Source organism: Canis lupus, chromosome 26, assembly GCF_003254725.2.
Source record: "Canis lupus dingo isolate Sandy chromosome 26, ASM325472v2, whole genome shotgun sequence".
NCBI classification, from domain to species: domain Eukaryota; kingdom Metazoa; phylum Chordata; class Mammalia; order Carnivora; family Canidae; genus Canis; species Canis lupus.
In genome coordinates, this window is record NC_064268.1 from 4,494,190 (window position 1) to 4,512,319 (window position 18,130).

The window sequence follows — 18,130 nt, forward strand, 5'->3', positions numbered from 1 at the left end:
GAGGCTCTCACTTATCTCTTCCTCCAATATTACTGAGTAGTTCAGCAAACATGCTGGTTAACGATGAAGTATATAGGGTGCGATGTATAGTTTTTAAAGCATCCACTCTTCCCTCCTTCATCCCAATATTAATTATGTAACTAGTTATGTAACCAATCGACATCCACATATTTGAATCTGATCTTTTGATTTCATCATGTCAGATCATTTCCTTTAGATTTAAAAACAGCAAAGAACAATGTTTCTCTCATCTATGACGAACTATAATTAACTCCAAAAATATCTGTCCTTCAGTCACATAGAGCACTTTTTATAGTTGTTGGAGGCGTCACTGGTAAAAGTACACATTGACACTGCATTCTAAGAGCTATTAATAAGGCAAGACTTGGATGTTTTTTCTTCACTGAAAGTTCATTCCCCACCTCCCAGCCTTTGAGTGACTGCTATATTTTTAGCCAACCGAGCTTAACCACTGTGATCACAGAGTCGGGATCTGAGACTGAATTTCTTACAGAGATCAAGAATGAGCTGGAGTTTTCACATGCACATATATATACCAGGTTGTCTTTTTCTATATCTGAGTTCAAATATTACTGTACTCTGTTCTATCTAATTGCACTACAATCTCTGACACAATATCCATTACATATGAAATTTACATGCAAATGGCAAATAAATAGAATCTTGCTGCTGCTCCTTGGTCTGTGGTTCTTACGGTCAGCAGATGCTATTAGGGACTTTATTAGCCTGCACGGTGATGGAAATGCTTTATCTGATCCTATGCCTTCAGCTGTGCAATCCAGCCCCGCTGCACTGCAAAATGGAATCTAACTCCTATGGCTTTTCCTCTCCAACACGAAGCCACCAAAATTGAGTTATTGAATTTACACTGTCAGTAGCATTAGGAATGTCTGCACAATCTCATTTCTCATTAAGCCACAAATGTTGTCCTTGTTCCCTCCATTTTCCAGCACATAGTTATAACAGGCTAGTGAGCAACAAGGTATACACGTTGACTGAAACCTGAAACTACTGCTGCTGACGAGGCCAGAAGAGAGGGACAGGGGTGTGCAGTAGAAGCTGTACTAGAAAGCCTTGGGGACCACTCCAGAAACCTCCTTAGTGACAGAGGCTATCTCTATCTCCCTTCAGCTTGAACCTGGCAAGAAATGGCTCGGATTCACAGAATTGGCAAATGACAAGCATTCCTGAGTTACTGCAACCCTTAAGACCAGCTGCCTTCTGTTTCTAGACAAGGAAGGGAAAAACCTATTCTGAGATGAGCTGAACTGAGCTGTGCACCATACAAACCCTAAAAATAAGTCAAATACTGGAGAATTCCTGTGTGTCTCGGTGGCCATACAAACCCTAAAAATAAGTCAAATACTGGAGAATTCCTGTGTGTCTCGGTGGAATTCAAGTTTAAAAAGTTATTTCAGGTTTTTCTGATATTTAAAAAAGAATTATTAACTCATTAAAAATACAATTATAAGCCCAGGAGAGGCTCACATAAATGACAAATTTATGAAAAATAACTATTTTCCAAAACAAAACAAAACAAGACAAAAACCTGAGAGGAGGGGCAGAGTTTTGCATTTTTGCAAATCTCTAAATGACTGGCTTAAGAGAAGACAACCGGATTTTCACATCAGTTTCTGCATTCAATCTGTTGCAATACCACACATTATGCAGCTTCTGGAAAATTCTACTGTACACATGTGAAGAATGAAAGTGAAAGCACTAATAACAACATGCTACTGCTGATGATAATGGTGATTATTAAGAGTGTTAGGAACCCCAGGGATCTTGGAGCCCACATTGAGAACCACTGCTTTAGATCAACATCATTTCATGGATGAACAGCCTCCTTTGGATGTAAAAGGCCAGTTATCAGCACTCTGATATCCACTGGGTTGGAAAGCCATTCACAAGAGGCTCTGCTTGGCTCAGGTTCACATCACACCCTCTGCCACATGCCCTTCACCCAGCCCTCTAGAAACTGCAAAAAAGAAGCAAGTAGCTTCTTGCTACTTTAGTGTCTCTAAATTGGTTCCACCAAACCTCGGTATAGGAAGATGCAAAAACTGAATCCTAAAGAAATTGTGTGATGTCCAAAATCTAAGCTTGTTAAGTAGAACCAGAAGATAGGCTATGGAAGATGATCATGGATGAGTCCCCAGCCTTCAAGTGCCTTCATGATGGTTTGGCTAAACTGTCTACAGCTCATATGTTAATCTGCTTCATCTTCCCTAACGGACTGAAAGATCCTGAGATTTCAGATTTTAAGGAAGATGATATTCCAGAGAAATGAATTTCAGGAAGTCAGAGGCTCTTGAGAACATCTTTTTTTCCTTGCTAACTATTTCTTCTGTATCCATCCTAAAGGAAAGTCCCCAATGAGGAGATCCAAAATCCAGAGCAGAAGACCCCGTCTCATCTACTAGCCAAGCAGAGGCACCAACAAAATGATCCATCCCACAACTAACATCTGCCCTCCTGAAATCTTCACAAAGGCAATGAATAAGTATGAAAAATAGGAGTCATACCGGTGGGACAAGGAATGAAGGCTCTGACTCGGAGCATCTCAAATTTGATAGGATTTGTCAAATCTCACATTATTACTTTCCATCACAAGATACCACAGCACACGAGTTAACTAATAGATCCAGAAGTTGAAGGGACGTGTGTTCCACAGATTACCTATGTATTAAGCCCTGTTCTTAGCTCTGAGTAACCTGCAAAAAGCTGGCATCTCAACAAGGACCACGGATGTTCAGTAAGTTAGCAATAAAACTACCCCAGGGAGTGATGAATGCAGGGAAAACAGTGAAGCTAAGTGATGGGAGAGACTGCTTTGGATGGGATCTCTTTGGGATGGACGAGAAGGCTCATCAGAGGGAGGACGTTGGGGCTTGGAACTCTATGAGGAAGAAGCCAGTGATGCGGGGATCCATGCAAACAGCATTCCAGGAAGAGGGAAGAACAATCACAAATTGTCTTGAGATGCAAACAAGCTTGGTGATTCACAGAGCCCCCTGAAGGTCCATGTGGCAGAAACATAGGAACAGGGAATGTGGCGTGGCAAGAGGAGGTCAGAGAGGATGGGAAGGTTTTGGAGACTTTTTTTTTTTTTAGATTTACTTATTTATTAAAAAAAAAAAAAAGATTTACTTATTTATTTATTCATGAGTGACACAGAGAGAGAGGCAGAGACATAAGCAGAGAGAGAAGCAGTTTCCATGCAGGAAGCCCAACTGGGGACTCGATCAACCACTGAGCCACTCAGGCATCCCCCAGAGACGTTCTTGAGTTTGAACTTCCTCACAGTCTGCCGTGACTCAGCTGTCCAGAATCAAATCCTTCTCAAATCTGCAGAGAAAAAAATTAGCCTTTCTACTTTATACCAAGCAACATTTCAAATACCCAAATCAGCCTTCATTCAGATCCCAAGCAATTCAAAATGGTCGCTGTGCTGGCTCCATGAAACTTCTCTTTCCTCCAGAGGATAGCTCCGAACATTGGTCCTCACACCTAACCCCAAGGCAGGCAGAATGTTCCTTTAGCTAAACCCAGTGGAGCCCCAAGCACTGTATAAAAGTTTTTACTCCCATTTAGAGGGAAAACTGCAATGTATTTATTAAGTGTGAACGCAAGCATATTGCCATGATAAGAACAAAAATCAGGACCCTGCAGGTTGGTGCAAGATTTTTAATATGGTATTTCAAATTTAATTCAATTCAACGAGTATTTAATGAGCTCTAACAAGCTGCCAATCCTGTGCTGGGGATGCAGAAACAACCAGTCAGTGATCCTCCGTGAGAAGCACATAATCAAAGAGATAGACACAAATTCAGATAATCAGTTCTGGTGTTGGGAATAAAATGTAAAGACAGCAAAGAAGAGGATGTGATAAATATTTCCAAAGAGCCTTATGGACCTCGATCCCGTGGATCCAAAAACATGCTGCTTCTGCATAATTAAAATATCTCATTTTATAATCATGGATTATAAATTATAATGGTATGTCATACATTATCTTCTTCCTTTCTCTCATTAAGTGATCTCCGAAGTCATCTGTCTAATTGACAGTGAGCAGTAGCCAACCTAAAACATGACAGAAGTATTTTTTAAATGGAATTACCAGAGATAAAGGCGTTCTCCCTTTATGGGAGAGATCCAAGGAAAGTGTCAGCAAACAATGCCGTGCTAGGGGAGATGAAATCACAAAATGCACCCTGATTAGTGCTGCCTCTTTAAATTTTTCTTAAGAATCGCTTACTGTATCATTGCAAAGAAACTGTAAGACTATAAAATGTGGAATAGGTAACCTGAACCAGCTACCCGTCAATGAGTGACAGGAAAAAAATAGAACAGATCTACTTGGCAGACAACTAGTTTTGTTATTTCTTTAAGTTAAAAAAAAAAAAAAAAAAAAAAAAAAAACACCTCTAAAGTGAGCAAAAAAAGCATTTCTTGGAAATCCACATGGAAAATGGACAAATCCTCTCAGATTCTCAGGAAAGAGCCTGAGCTTCACTTCTGCCTCTACACAGGGTCAGGCTTCTTTCAGCATTTAGGACACAAGAAAACTAGCTTGAGTCAGACACACGGCCCCATGGAGTTCGGCCACATATCGGAGGCCAGGTTCCTGGGTGCCTTTCTGTGCTCCCAGGCCCCTCCTCACACAGACAGCTGCTGCGATGCTCTACCTCAGGGCCTTTACACATCTTCGCTTCATCCATGTATAGTGCTCCCCCTAGGTCTCTTCGTGGCTGCTCCTTCTCCTTATTCAGGTGTTTCAGTAAAGCTTTCTCTTTTTTTTTTTTTAATGATTTTATTTATTTATTCATGAGAGACACACAGAGAAAGGCAGAGACACAGGCAGAGGGAGAAGCAGGCTCCCTGCAGGTAGCCCGATGCAGGACTTGATCCCAGGATCCCGGGATCATGCCCTGAGCTGAAGGCACTCAACCACTCACTGAGCCACCCAGGGATCCCACAGCAAATCTTTCTAAAGCACATTTTCTGATGAGCTCTCCTCATGACCCAAGCCCCGCTGATAATTCTGTTCCGCCTTACCAGGACTCCTGTTCTTCATATCCTGACTTTCCCACCACAGTGTAAACGCCTTGAGAGTGGAACTTGGTTGGCCCTGGTTCTGCTGTATCCACGTGGCCTAGGAGTGAGCCTTACACAGAGGAGGGCTGGGTCTTGGACACAGCAGGAGACCAAGGTTGAGAGGTTTGTGACTCATCCAAAGTTGGAGGGCTGGGGAGTACGTGCTGGGGTTCCAACCCAGATGGCCCCAAGCAGCAGGCCACATTGCCCCTCACTCATATCCATGTGGAAAGCAGCTCACAGAGGAGTTAGGCTGTCAGCCTCACTGAGCCAAGGTGGGCTTCTTCTGTCACCTATGGGAGACGGGATAGAAATACACCTGCTCTGTTAACAGGCTCCTGCTGTACACGGGAAAGGTCGAGCTCAGGTCAGAGGATGGATTCCGTGACCTCAAATTTCCACTCCAACCCTAGCCATCCACAAAACTTCGACCTTTGGATTAGCTCCTGTGATAGGCAATGCCCTGAGAGATGTCCATGACCTACTACTCCCCGAGACCTGGGAGTGAATAGGTTACAGAGAATGGCAGGAGCTCTGCAGACAGAATGAAGGTTAGGGACTCAATATAGACAGCTTGTTCTGGACTATCCCCATGGGCCCTAATCACATGAACCCTTAAAAGTGGAAGACGGCAAGAGAGTCAGCCAGAGAGATGTAAAGACCAAAGAAGCAGAAGAGACTGGAAGCAGGCAGGGACTCCACCTGCCATTGCTGGTTGGAGATGGAGGAAAGTGACCATGAACCCAGGAATGAGGGCATCCTCTACAAGCTGGGAATGACCCTCAGTGGACAGCTATCGAAAAAACCGGGACCCCGGCCCAAAACCATAATAAACAAGCTGACTGAGCAAGGCCTCCAGGGGGAACACAGCCTGCCAACCCCCTGACATTAGCCTGGTGCGGCTTTTCATCAACTTCTGACTTCCAAAAGGACTTACGTGGTTTTCAGGCACTAAGTCTGGGGTACCGTTATGGCAGCAATAGAAAGGTGATGCAGATTGAGGCAGAAAATAATGTCTTACTTATTTGTCCATCTTTTCAGAGTCTCGTGAATGGATCAGCTCATAGCTGTGAAGTGACCAGCAGCGGTTGCGTTCAATGTCCTCATCAATTAGATGTGGACTGGCAGGCCAGGCACGGGGGCAGCAGACAGTGCACTGGCCTCACTCTCAGCAGACAGGCCTGTGTCAGCCTCAGAGACCGATCAGCCCCAGGCGTCTGTCTGCTTAACCGTGACATCGAGAAGCCCCCCAGGGAAGGATGCTGCTCCCCTGTCCTGGGAGTCCAGAGCTCAGGGCACGCTAATCCAGCGAAGAGCCAAACATGGCAAGCACATGTAGAGGGATGAGTTCTGGCTCAGAATGAGTTTCTACAATAACCAAGGCAAAGGGAAAGTTCTGGGGAACTCTGAGGAGGGAGAAGGAGCTAGGAGGTAATTTTAGTAACATCCTCCCTCTAATACCATATATCCCCTTTGTTCATGGAAGAGCTCCCCATTTCTTTCTAGGAAGCTACTCTGTTTGGGCTTTGTGTGTGTGTGTGTGTGTGTGTGTGTGTGTGTGTGTGTGTGTATTTTAAGATTTTATTTACTTACTTGAGAAAGAAAGAGAATGAGCAGTGGGGAGGGGCAGAGGGAGCTGGAGAAGCAGACTCCCAGCTGAGGGGGGAGCCTGACACTGGGCTCAATCCCAGGACCCTGGGATCACGACCTGAGCTGAAGGCAGATGCTTAACCGAATGAGCCACCGAGGCATCCCTGTGATTTGAGTTGAGCCCAAATGTTTCAGGGGTAGACATGTGACCCAGCATAGTCAATCGGAATATCCCACCCTCTGGGTCACAGTCATTGGTTCAGGAATGAACTTCTAGCTCAAATCAGACCAATCACAGGCAGTCCTGGGACCTTCGCTGCAGCCTCAGTGTTTAAGAAAGCAGCTGGCTCATAAATGGCATTTAACAAGTTAATTAATGTGTGCTGCTATTTAGTTGCAAGCAAATCAAACTTTCCAATATATATACTTACTTTGGCAATGGTTTAAGTAATGTTCCTATTACCTCTGTTACTTGGCTTGTTTTTGGGCAAAGGGGAAATGTGTCACTTGCTAGAGTGAATGTTTCCACCAGGACAAGCTCTACATTTCTGCTATTTGCTGCTGTAGCTCCAGTGTCTAGGAAAACCCCTGGAACATGTACAGGAGCATTTGCGGAATGAATGCAGGGCATGCTCTACTCTCAACCTCAATGCTGTTGCTCCTCCTGGATTTTATGCTCAGAGTTGCCTGGGTATTCAGTTCAGATTCTGCTTCTTAGAATTGAGAATAGTGAACACACTTGGTCTAATTCAACCAGAAAAAGGTGCCAACAACAGGCTCACTCCACTTTGCCTCTAAGAAAGCCCTAGCCAACCAGTAGGGGCTGCTGATGCAAGATTCATTTCAGTGCACCAAATACAGTCATTTACACTACACGCTAAGCTGAGAGTCAAAGCATGTGTTACTTCATCTGTGTCTCCAATCACTTCAGGAAAAGCTTCTTGTCTCAGAGTCGAGAGGAAAATGTGCCCGCCTGACCACTGTACGACCAGCCACCTAATTAAAATTTTAATTATTAAAATAAATATATAAAATAAAATAAAATTTTAATTATTAAATACATCAGGCAGCTAAACAGTATAGAAAATAACACAGCACTCCTGTCCCTGCCCAGCTCAGGAAATAAGTTACAGGTGTGCTGAAGCTCCTGGAGACTCCCACCTCACCCCACCCACCCTCCGCCCTCCCCAGAGACACCATTATCCCAATACTTAGATTATTTTCCATGCATTTTATTTTGTACATTCAATATGGAATTAGGTATTCAAAAAATTGTATGAAATTGTTTTTGCAGGTCTTAAACTGTATATAATGATATTTTGTTCTAGGTATGCTCTGGCAACTTGCTTTTTAATTTTTATATTCAATTTTGTGTTTTAAAGACTTATCCCTGTGAAAACATGCAGCACTAATTACTTTTCATGGCTGGTTAGCATTTCCCTGGATGAATATAGGAACATGTGTCTGTCTCTCATTCTCCTGTTGGTGGGCATTTCAGTTTACATTAAGCCTTGAGATGTTGCCTCTCTGAGCAGAGAGCTGGTGAGAAGTCAGATTCTGGGGATGACAGGCTCAGTTCAAACATACCTTCCTTAACTTGCCTGTCTTGTGAAAGTTACCTCACCCTTCTGGGTCTGCTCATCTGGAAAATGGGGATCATAATCATGAGGACTTCTGAGGACTGCGAGGCACTAAATGAGACGGATGGGGGGAAAGCATTTCAGAATCTTCAAAATGCTGAAATAGCACAGAGTTGAAATCCCAGGGACTGGAATGTCCAATCTTAATTTACTGATGCTCCATGAAAAGCAGTAGACCGTCACCAGGTTGCATTCATCAAGCCAAGCTCTGCTCATCCTCCCAAGCCTCCTCTTCCAGGAAGACTCCTCTGGTTATCCACCTGGACTGCGCGGTCCTCTCTGTTCTCTCAGGTCACTTCCTGTCCACATCACTTCCTTGGGGACCTGAACAGTGGTGTGCATGTTCGGACAGTTCTTAGCTCAGAGGGCCTACGTCCCTTGCAGTCCACCACACAGGCCTCCATAGTAGATGCTTGGCTAAATCATGCTAATCGACAGTCTTCTCTGATTCAGCATCCGGCAAGACAATTCCGATGCCTTCCGTGGGATCACAGTAGTATTGCTTCATCTCATTCTCTAATTCCTAAAATGGAACTATTGAAACAGACTCCTATCTATTTCTAGACTCATTTACTCAAAGTTACACTTTGGCTTGGGGAAGAATATGTTAACTTACACATTTGCCTTCTCTCTCCCTCTATATAGTCTGTGAGTTCCATGAGGGCTAGGACTATTTATCAGAAGAAGAAAAAAAACAGAGAGAGAGAAACAAGTGGAGAGGAGTGGAGAAAGAGTGGAGTAAAGGGAGGAGGGAGAAAGGGAGAAGGGAGGGAGGGAGTTAAGAAAAACTAACTGGGATTTGCACATAAGACATAACCAGAAATACCTGTAAAATGGTAAATGTATTGCAGCGTCTCTAGGAGCCACACACAAAGGGACACAAGCCCCACAGCACTGAACGGGATTTCTCGAGTCAGCAGCCAAGACCTCGGGCAACTGAGGCAGACCAGCAAGAGGCTGTCTCAGGAACGTGTGCACCTGGACTGATTCTAATCTCTAATGGTGAAAAGCCAGTTTTTCCCAGGCCTGATGTGCCTCCTGGATCTAGAGCTGATTCTAGTGGTTCAAAGACGTGACCTGAAGTACTACCGAGTCAAGGAGTGAGACAATCATCTCTATCACATCCTCCTTCAGTCCTACAGTCTGGACTCCAAGGAGAAGTCTCGGCTTGAGCTAAACTGTCTCAGGCATTGGTGCTTCTCCTTCCAGAAGGAGAGAGAGCAAGCCTCCACCCAGGCCCTTCTGCAGGTAACGGTACCTCGACTGCATTTAATGTTGTTTCATATGTGTGGTCCTTATGTCTATGACAACCTTGTCTTTATCATAAGCTGGTTTTCTATTTAGGGTGGTAGGTGTCAAGTTTCCTTTTTAATTTATATGCTTTGTAAAATGAGTTGACTTAAAGACAAGTAAATAATTATACATAGGGTGCATATCTGGTTAAACCCATGCAAATGGCACATCACTGATACGGTAAAAAACAAACCCACCAAAATGTTGGGTAGCTGGCATTAAGGAAACACCAGACAAAGCATATTAAGTATATCTGAAATGATAAATCAGCTGTAATGACCAGGCAGGAGGCGGAAATCTTCCAGAATGAGACAAAAGTCCGTAAGTATCCTAACCTTCCATGCTTGTTATATTTTATTGGCTGACTCACCAATTTTTATGGTGTTGGCAATCTATATACCTTATTCTGGATCAGTCCTATACTACTTCTAAAGTCAATCATGCACCCAACAAATATGTATTGATCACAGAGAGGTCAGTGTGGCATGCTGAAGGTGACACAGCTAGTTCAGGGGTGCCTGGGATTCACACACATGTGACCCAAACTCAGTCTTCATTCTTATCCCCTCTACCCCCATCCCATGAGATCTTGCAGATCTGAGCAGCCCCTCTGTGACAGGAGAAAGGGCTGTTACAGGAATCCAGGAATGAAAGCTCCCAGGGTTTCCTTCAAATTTTCTTGGCACCAGGATCAACCCAATTCCACTACGACGGTGCCTAGCCCCAGCATCACATACACTGGAAGTTTCTCAAGGCATCATTAGATTTAGATACCAATAGTTAACCTGAACCTAATTACATGCTGTAAACAATAAGATAAAGAAGTGTCCAGACATAGGAGAGTGGCTGAATAACTTGGGGTGCATCCACAAGCAAAGTACTAGGCAGCCACAGCAGAGGATGGGAGGCGGGGTGGTGGTACTGAGAAAGGTAGTGTACATCAGGGGCAGGCATGTAATGGGAACTCTCTGTACTTCCCAGTTTCGCTGTGAACCTACAACTGCTCTAAAAAAAAATTAAAAAATAAAAAATCTAGGGGCATCTGGGTGGCTCAGTCAGTTAAGCATCTGCCTTTGCCTCAGGTCATGATCCCAGGGTCCCTGCATCAGGCTTTCTGCTCAGCGGGCAGTCTGCTTCTCTCACTCCCTCTGTGCACTCACTCTCTAATAAATTAAATTTAATTAATTTTTTAATTAAAAAATAAAAAGCAAAATCTATTTAAAAGGAAGAGGGAAGGAATGAGGACCTGAATCGATAGCAATTTCCAGGACACACTGTTAAGTATACAAGTGAGCATCTCGAACACACTCCTCTTAGTGCAGAAAGAAGAGGATATAAGAGAATGCACATGCATCTGCTTACTGGTGGAAAAAATAATCGTCAGCAGGACAAATCAGAAACGAAAGAGATTAGAATGGAATAAGATGAGCCTAACTGTATTACAAATGAACAACACAGCCACATGAAAGGATATGAAAAGGAAAAGATCCAGCCTGATAGCTCTGGAAACTGTCTCTTGACTGGAAGCTGTAAGGCTGAAGACAATGCACGGTTCTGAAATAGCTTACACCAGGAATGAGTAAGTATGGAAACAGAACATGAAAGCCAGGTTTCTCGAAGTCAGAAAAAGAAGGTAAAAGAAAGAAAGGGGGGGAGGATACTATTTACCGCAATCAGAAGTATCAATATAAATCTCGTTTGTGATGGATGGATGGACAGAGGGACAAATGTGTGTGTGCACATGTACACGCACGGATACATGGGTTCGTGTGCATACGTACATTTCCTAGCTCTCTCTACAAAGTGGGCTTAGGAGCAAGCAGCACACCTAGCACTGATACCAGCAAAGTGAAGCGCTGGGTGACGTTCCTTAAAACCCCTGGTGCAGCATAACAATGGTCTCCATTCGAGAAAAGCAGATATACACCAGCCAGATTTGAGGGTAAAATGTTCAAAGTGATCTCCTATGGAAAACCTTTAACTTCTCCATGAGTTTCACATGCAGAAAAGGAAATGAAAGGAAATTTGCATTTTAAGTAAGCTTTTCTTTAAAAAAAAAAAAAATTTTTTTTATTTATTCATGAGAGACACAGAGAAAGAGGCAGAGGGAGATGCAGGCTCCCTGCAGGAAGCACGATGTGGCATTCGATCCCAGGACACTGGGATCACGCCCTGAGCGAAAGGCACTCAACGACCTACGTAGGCCTCCCGAGTTTTTCTTTAGTTATAAATAGGTTTATTACACTTCCAGGCGATTGATTTACAAGAAATTTAAGGTGTATTCTTTTTCTTAATGACTGTGGCAAATTCATCTGGGAATTCGAGGACGTTTATACTTGTCCCACCAGGCCTGAAGCACATTTTAAGACAAATTTTGTCCGAAGGGTTATTATATGGAAAGTCATACACATCAGCAGGCAGGTGTTCATTTTGTCCTGGAACCAGCTGACCACGAAATGCTTATCAGGATTTAGGAATATGCTATGAAACCACAAGGACTGGTATTGATAGATGCCTCATGCCCCGACAAGCCATCATGCCTCTGCTTAATCTCAAAATCCTGTGCGGTACCATCAGTCTTCTTTCCATTAGTAGGTGGCACAGCGGCTGTTCGCACACTGAATGAGCAATGAGGCTGCATGGCTCCCGTGTTTTCCGAGATTGCTTCCACCCGCCGCTGCATGCTGCATGCGGCCCGTCCTCGAGGAGGGCAGGACAGAGCCGTGGTGCGGCCCAGCTCGGAGGTGGCTCCTGTCACCGCCCTCGTGTCGAGCCAGGAGCCGGGCCACGTGCATATGCGTATTAACCCACGCATCCATGCACACGCACCGCCATCTGCCCATCCATCCACCTACCTACCTATCACGAACGATCTTCACGTTGAAACCTCTGATTTACAGAAAAATAAGTCCAGTTTCCAAAGGAGCAGGAGCGCGCGGCCGGCGGCGCGCATGTTGGGCGGGTTGGCCATTCCCGGCAGGAGGTTTCCGATTCGGGGTTACCGCCCAGGAGGCCGCCACCGACATGGCATCCAGGCGCCGGGTCCCAGGTCTGCCTCGCCCCAAACGCCCGGCAGTGCACGGCGGCCCACCTGGCAATGCGTGTGTGTGCAGGAAACGCCCAAGTTCTCCTGGACCGGTTACCCCGTTTCCCACCCCCGCCAGCGGTGGAAGGGAGGCACAGTTTCTGCGCATGCTCGCCAGCGTGGAGCGCGCAGGGGGGCCCCCCAAGTGGCTAAGTCGGGGGTGGGCCGGTCACAGAAACTAACTCCCAGATGCCCCCGGGGACCCACCCCTGGGGAAGAACCAGGGACCTGGGGGGAGCCTCAGCTGTCCCCACGGCCCGCACCGGAGGGCACAGACACCCACCCGGGGCGGGAGGCGGCAGCCGGCTCACCAGCTGCGCAGCGCACAGGCCGCTCCCTGCTCCCCGCTGCCAGGGCCTGCGCCGCCCTCCAGGGCCCAGACCCCAAGCCCCGCCCCAGGCCTCCCTCGCATCCCATAGGGCAGCTCCATGTCACGTGGCCACTCTTGGCCGGCAAGGGCAGCTGCGAACCCTATTTCCCTTCAAGGCGGGGCACGCTGCTCTGCAAGCCAAATCTGGAGGCTGTCAGGGAAGAAGGGGGAATAGTTACTGACTTCGAGGCAGACCCACTAACAAACAGCCCTATTACCCCCCCAGGAAGTAATCACCCAAAGATATAAAAAACAAAACCGATAAAGGGTCTAAAATGGTTCCCCCTTAGATGTAAGGCGAGAAATAGGGAGAAATGCACAAGGACAATGGCTTTCTGGATGATAGATGTTCGGTTCTTAATAAATCATCTACAGTCCCATGAACTGAGAGAATTTAGCAAAACTCCACTCCACATGCACTCCTTACCCTGCTCCCATGTGATCAATGCAGTTGGCATTATTTGTTTCAATTCTGTAACTACTTTCTCTGATCGGGCCTCCTGGTTGACTTAAAATGGAATCTCTCAAAAGGTGTTTCTCTTTTTTTCTATGCGGTCTACTCCAACAAGAAGAGCTATTTGCATTTATGAGTGGGAGGGGAGTACAAGACAGTTACAAAGAAAGAATTTTCTAAAACAAGGATGGTTTACACACTACATGCTGACCCAGTTGTGCAGTGCGGTCCTTTCAAGTAGTAGATAGGAGAAGATTTGTTTTTCACTCGACCTTGGCAACTTAGTTTTTTTTAAAACTGTTGTGCTCAAGATTGCGAATCCGAGAAACCACCAAGGAGCCGACACCGATGCAAACACACCAGGGTTTATTTACAAGCTCGAGCTTGGGTCCAAGTGCACCCGACACAGCGGAGCAGGGACTTGGACCTGAGACTAAGAGGCTCAGCAGCTGTATAGGGGCCAGTGGCCCATGGGATACACAGAAAGTTGCACAGTCATGTCGGTCCACACGCAGGTGGCCGATGGAATTACACCTTACCCTATAGTATCCACTTGAGCTGGCCTATTACTTTGGTGAGAATCGGCGCGCACTTTTGGCGGGCACAAGGCCGGGTTACATAGTTATGAGCCGGTTTCCGATTAGGGTGTGCCCAGCGGCTCCACTAGGGCGAGGCAGCGCCTTAAGCAATAAGCAGGTCCTGTGGGGGTGATACAGGAGGTGGCAGGGGCAGCAGAAAATGGAGCTAGTCCTGCTCTGCTTGTCCAGGGGCAGGGGATTTTTTGTTAAATTTCCTGGGTCCCACAAAACAAATTATTACCCAGAAACTATAAGCTCCACTTTGTTTAAACAGCTTGTTAAAACCCATCCTTCTCGTATGATGCAGGACTCAATTTCTGAAGTCTGCAAGTATGGCATCAAAATTACTCCCAAAAAGTATCTTAAATCTCCCATAAAGGACAAAACAATTCCACCTCTTAATAAATCCAACATAACAAGCTTTTTGTTTACTGTTGTGCCAGAATACGGTTTCTTTGGTCCATCTCTAGATAAACTTCAGTTCAGGCAATGTTTTTATAAAATGAAAAACATAAATATACATACAATCACACACAAGTAAATGTGCACAGTGCACACACACACAGTCTGAATCCTGCCCCTAAAGACTAGACTGATAGTCAAAACCAACAGAGGAGGAGAGAGATGGGAAATTCATGGTGTCCTCAATCCAGGTACACACAAATACTCAAATGAAACAGACGAGAAAGATAACCCCCTACACACCACCACCGTTTGCCTATGTGGGGCCTTATTTTTTCTAGAGCATGTGGATGGGGCACCATTATAACCTTTAGGGAGTGCTATTGGAGAGAACAGAGTGTATTGAGCTGCCAGGGTACCTGATAAGGAGGGTGATTTCTCTGGAATTTCAGGCTGTGCATGTAGACTTCTGAGAAGCAAATGCAACTTTTCATCTCAGTTGGCAGAGTGTCCAGGTGTTCTACCAAAGTGCTTCAAGCCCAGCTGAAACAGTTTCAGGAAGAAAAGAAAAATGTTCTCCACTAAAGTGGATTCGGCTTTTGACAACCAATGGGTCCAGAGGCTGGAATGGAAACCAGTGGCCCCACAGGGCCCCACAGGCAAGGTGCAGGTATGTGTGTAACCTGGGGACAGCTTAATCCATGAGGCCCTGCAGACCCTCCCCCCTGTGCAGCAGCAAGAAAGAAGTACTCTCTCGTTTTCTCCTCCTGGACCCATATCCCAGGACCCTGGCATAAGCTGTTGGCGCAGGCACCGTCCCTGCAGAGCTGAGGCTTCACTGCCCCTGTCCTAGGGCCATCCCAATGTGCAGCCAGCTGCTCCTGGGCCTTGGGAACCACCTCTTCCCGCCCCTCCTGCCTTGTCCCCACAGGGTGAACCCGGTCCTAGATGTGCAGAATAAAATAGCAAGAGTCATAAGGCCAGCCAGCCTCTGGAACACTCAAGGCAATGTGCTTTGTGCCCAACGTACCCATTAAATCCCCTAAGCTCCAAGAGGTTCATTCCCTCCATGCAGGGAGACTGAGGGGACAGCCCCAGGTATAGGACTCCTGGGAAAACTAGTCCTGTAAGATAGACTCACACCTGCTCTCCCCAGGCACCAGTGTCTCTGAGCCTGATAATCTCTACTGCAACCCCCTAAATCCCATCGGACTGAATCTGGGGTGTCGGGGGTGGTTCCCAGATTTCCACCAAGCCAGAGTTTTCTGTTAACTGCCTCCTTGGGTGGTCCAGGCCTGCTCTAGGACCTGGCTTGGAAGGTTCAGGTGCAACAAGTCTCAGGCCCTCTGCCAATTTGACAAGCTGGGGGTACGGAGGAGGAGCCAGCATGTGACCCGGTGTTTGCGGGCAGGGAGTCACATAACCTGCCCCACTTCATAGATCCTAAATATCACCACGTGGTCAGTGTGGAGTGGGAGTAGACCCCACGGAAACTCGCGGTGGGGGACAGTAAACGCTTCCCCTCAGCCATTCTCCAGCTCCTCGCTTCTGGGAATAGAACCTAGTCAGGTTCCCGGCGCTCCCATGGTTCCCAGTACGGGTTCTGAAGAGGTCTGTTCTGCCCAAATTGCCCCCAGTGCCCCGCAGAGGCCCCCGGGTCTTCCCACCCAGGGAAACGGCCTCCCTGGGCGCGCTGGGGCACCGCTGGTGGCATCGCGGCCCCGACAGATTTCCTCACCGAACCCCAAGTTCAGGCTGCCTCGCCCGACCAAGGGCCGGCGCGACAGACGCCCACTCCTGCCTTACCTGTGCCCGGCCGCGCGCCCGCACCAGGCTCGGGGCCCCACACATCCCCGGGAGACGGGTCTGGGGCGCTCCCTGCCGCCCCGGTGCGCGCCGCCCGCTCTGCCCCCGCGGGGCGGTCCCCACTCCCGCGGCTCCGCGGCTGCTGCCGCTCCGATCCCCGCAACTTTCCTGCAGCCCCTCGGCCGCGCCGCTTCCCAGCCCCGCTCCGCCCACCTCCCCCCGCCCTCGGCTCCGCCCGGGGCCCAGCCCCAGCCCCGCCCTCGGCGCCCCGCCCCCGCCCAGGTCCCAGCCACTGCCGCTCCCACCAACGCCCCCGCCCTGGCTGCGACCCGGGCCCAGATCCCAGCCTGCCCCTGCCCGGGTCCCAGTCCCGGCCCCGCCAACCCGCTCCTCAGTCCCGCTCCCTCCCGGTCCCAGATCTCGCCCCTCCCACCTGGGCCCCGCCTCCCCGTCCCCGCCGGGTCCCAGATCTCACCCTGCCCACCTGCGCCCCGCCCCGGCCCCCGCCAGGGTCCAAGATCTCGCCCCTCCCACCTGCGCCCCGCCCCCGCCCCGTCCAGGATCTCACCCCTCACACCTGCGCCCCGCCCCCGACCCGTCCGGGATCTCACCCCGCACACCTGCGCCCCGCCCCCGTCCCCGCCCCGTCCAGGATCTCACCCCGCGCACCTGCGCCCCGCCCCGGCCCCGGCCAGGGTCCAAGATCTCGCCCCTCCCACGTGCGCCCCGTCCCCGCCCCGTCCAGGATCTCACCCCGCGCACCTGCGCCCCGCCCCCGCCCCCTCCCCGTCCCAGTTCTCACCCCGCGCACCTGCGCCCCGCCCCCGTCCCCGCCCCGTCCCAGTTCTCACCCCGCACACCTGCGCCCCAATCCCAGTCCAGCTTCAAGCAAATGGAACGTGCAGAAGCGGAGTCCTCTTGCTGGGAGACGCGCGGAGGGAGGGAGGAGGAGGGAGGGGGAGGAAGAGGGAGGGCGGGAAATCCTCGGTGAGGAGGAAGAGGGGCGGCCCCAGCAGACTCCTCGGGAATTCCTTCCCTTGCCCCTAAATTCTACTTTACCCGCTTCTGGTCTTACCTCTCCACAGCATAGCCCTGGAACGTTCGAACCCGGTTCTCCGCACCTCTGCGTGGAGGGTGGTAGGCGCTCCCTCTGACCTCTGCGGGTGTGTGTGCGTGTGTGTGTGTGTGTGTGTGTGTGTGTAAGCACACAACACTTTGACGCACCTGCACTTGGAAATCGTGGTTTTCTGAGCGAGGGGTCAGGCCAGAGGAGATGGGGGGAAAAGGTAGTTCTGCTTGTTGGCCTGGAGGAGTAGGATGCGGCTAAGAGAACGTTCCAGTCCTAAAGGTGTTGTGTAAAATACGGATTCTTAGAGTTTTCGGTGACAGCAGAGAACTATTTACTTGAACGAATGATGCTAATTCCCGCGTTGTCCACTTCGGTGGCTGCTGCAGACAGGACCCAGGAGGGGAAGTGCGGTGAGCCTGCCTGTAGCCTCCTGTAGGGACTGGGAGTTGATTTTTGCAGCCCAAAGGGCTGGAGGATTTTGTTTTGTTTCATCATAGGAAATATTTTTAGCTTCTCCAGATCAGTGGGAAATAAAATAGATCCCATGATTCCTGGCTGAGGGATGGGAGCCTGCTTACCATTCTCTCCTGACCAGCCATCTTTCCACAGGTTTATGGTGTGTGATTCCCCACTCATCATTTCTTTCTTCTCCACAGGGGAATATCAGCCTTCCAGTTGGAAAGCCAAATGCAGATCCCAGATCGACTACTATGAGGAAGTAACTT

The 18,130-nt window shown here is 48.3% G+C and overlaps 1 long non-coding RNA gene across 5 annotated transcripts in view; it reads right to left on the reverse strand.

Annotated features, from left to right (window-relative positions):
• LOC112676424 (uncharacterized) overlaps positions 1-17,276 on the reverse strand; it is a 126,337-nt gene extending 109,061 nt beyond the window's left edge. For 2 of the 5 annotated variants that reach the window (XR_007406131.1, XR_007406133.1), the window contains exons 1-3: positions 16,337-16,536; positions 14,950-15,073; positions 5,080-5,411 (exon numbers count right to left, since the gene is read on the reverse strand). This is a non-coding gene — a long non-coding RNA (uncharacterized LOC112676424). Of the gene's footprint in view, positions 1-5,079; positions 5,412-14,949; positions 15,074-16,336; positions 16,537-17,187 lie in introns of those variants that run through there. The other 3 variants (XR_007406134.1, XR_007406135.1, XR_007406132.1) reach the window with 3 other exon arrangements.
• Positions 17,277-18,130: the final 854 nt, after the last annotated feature.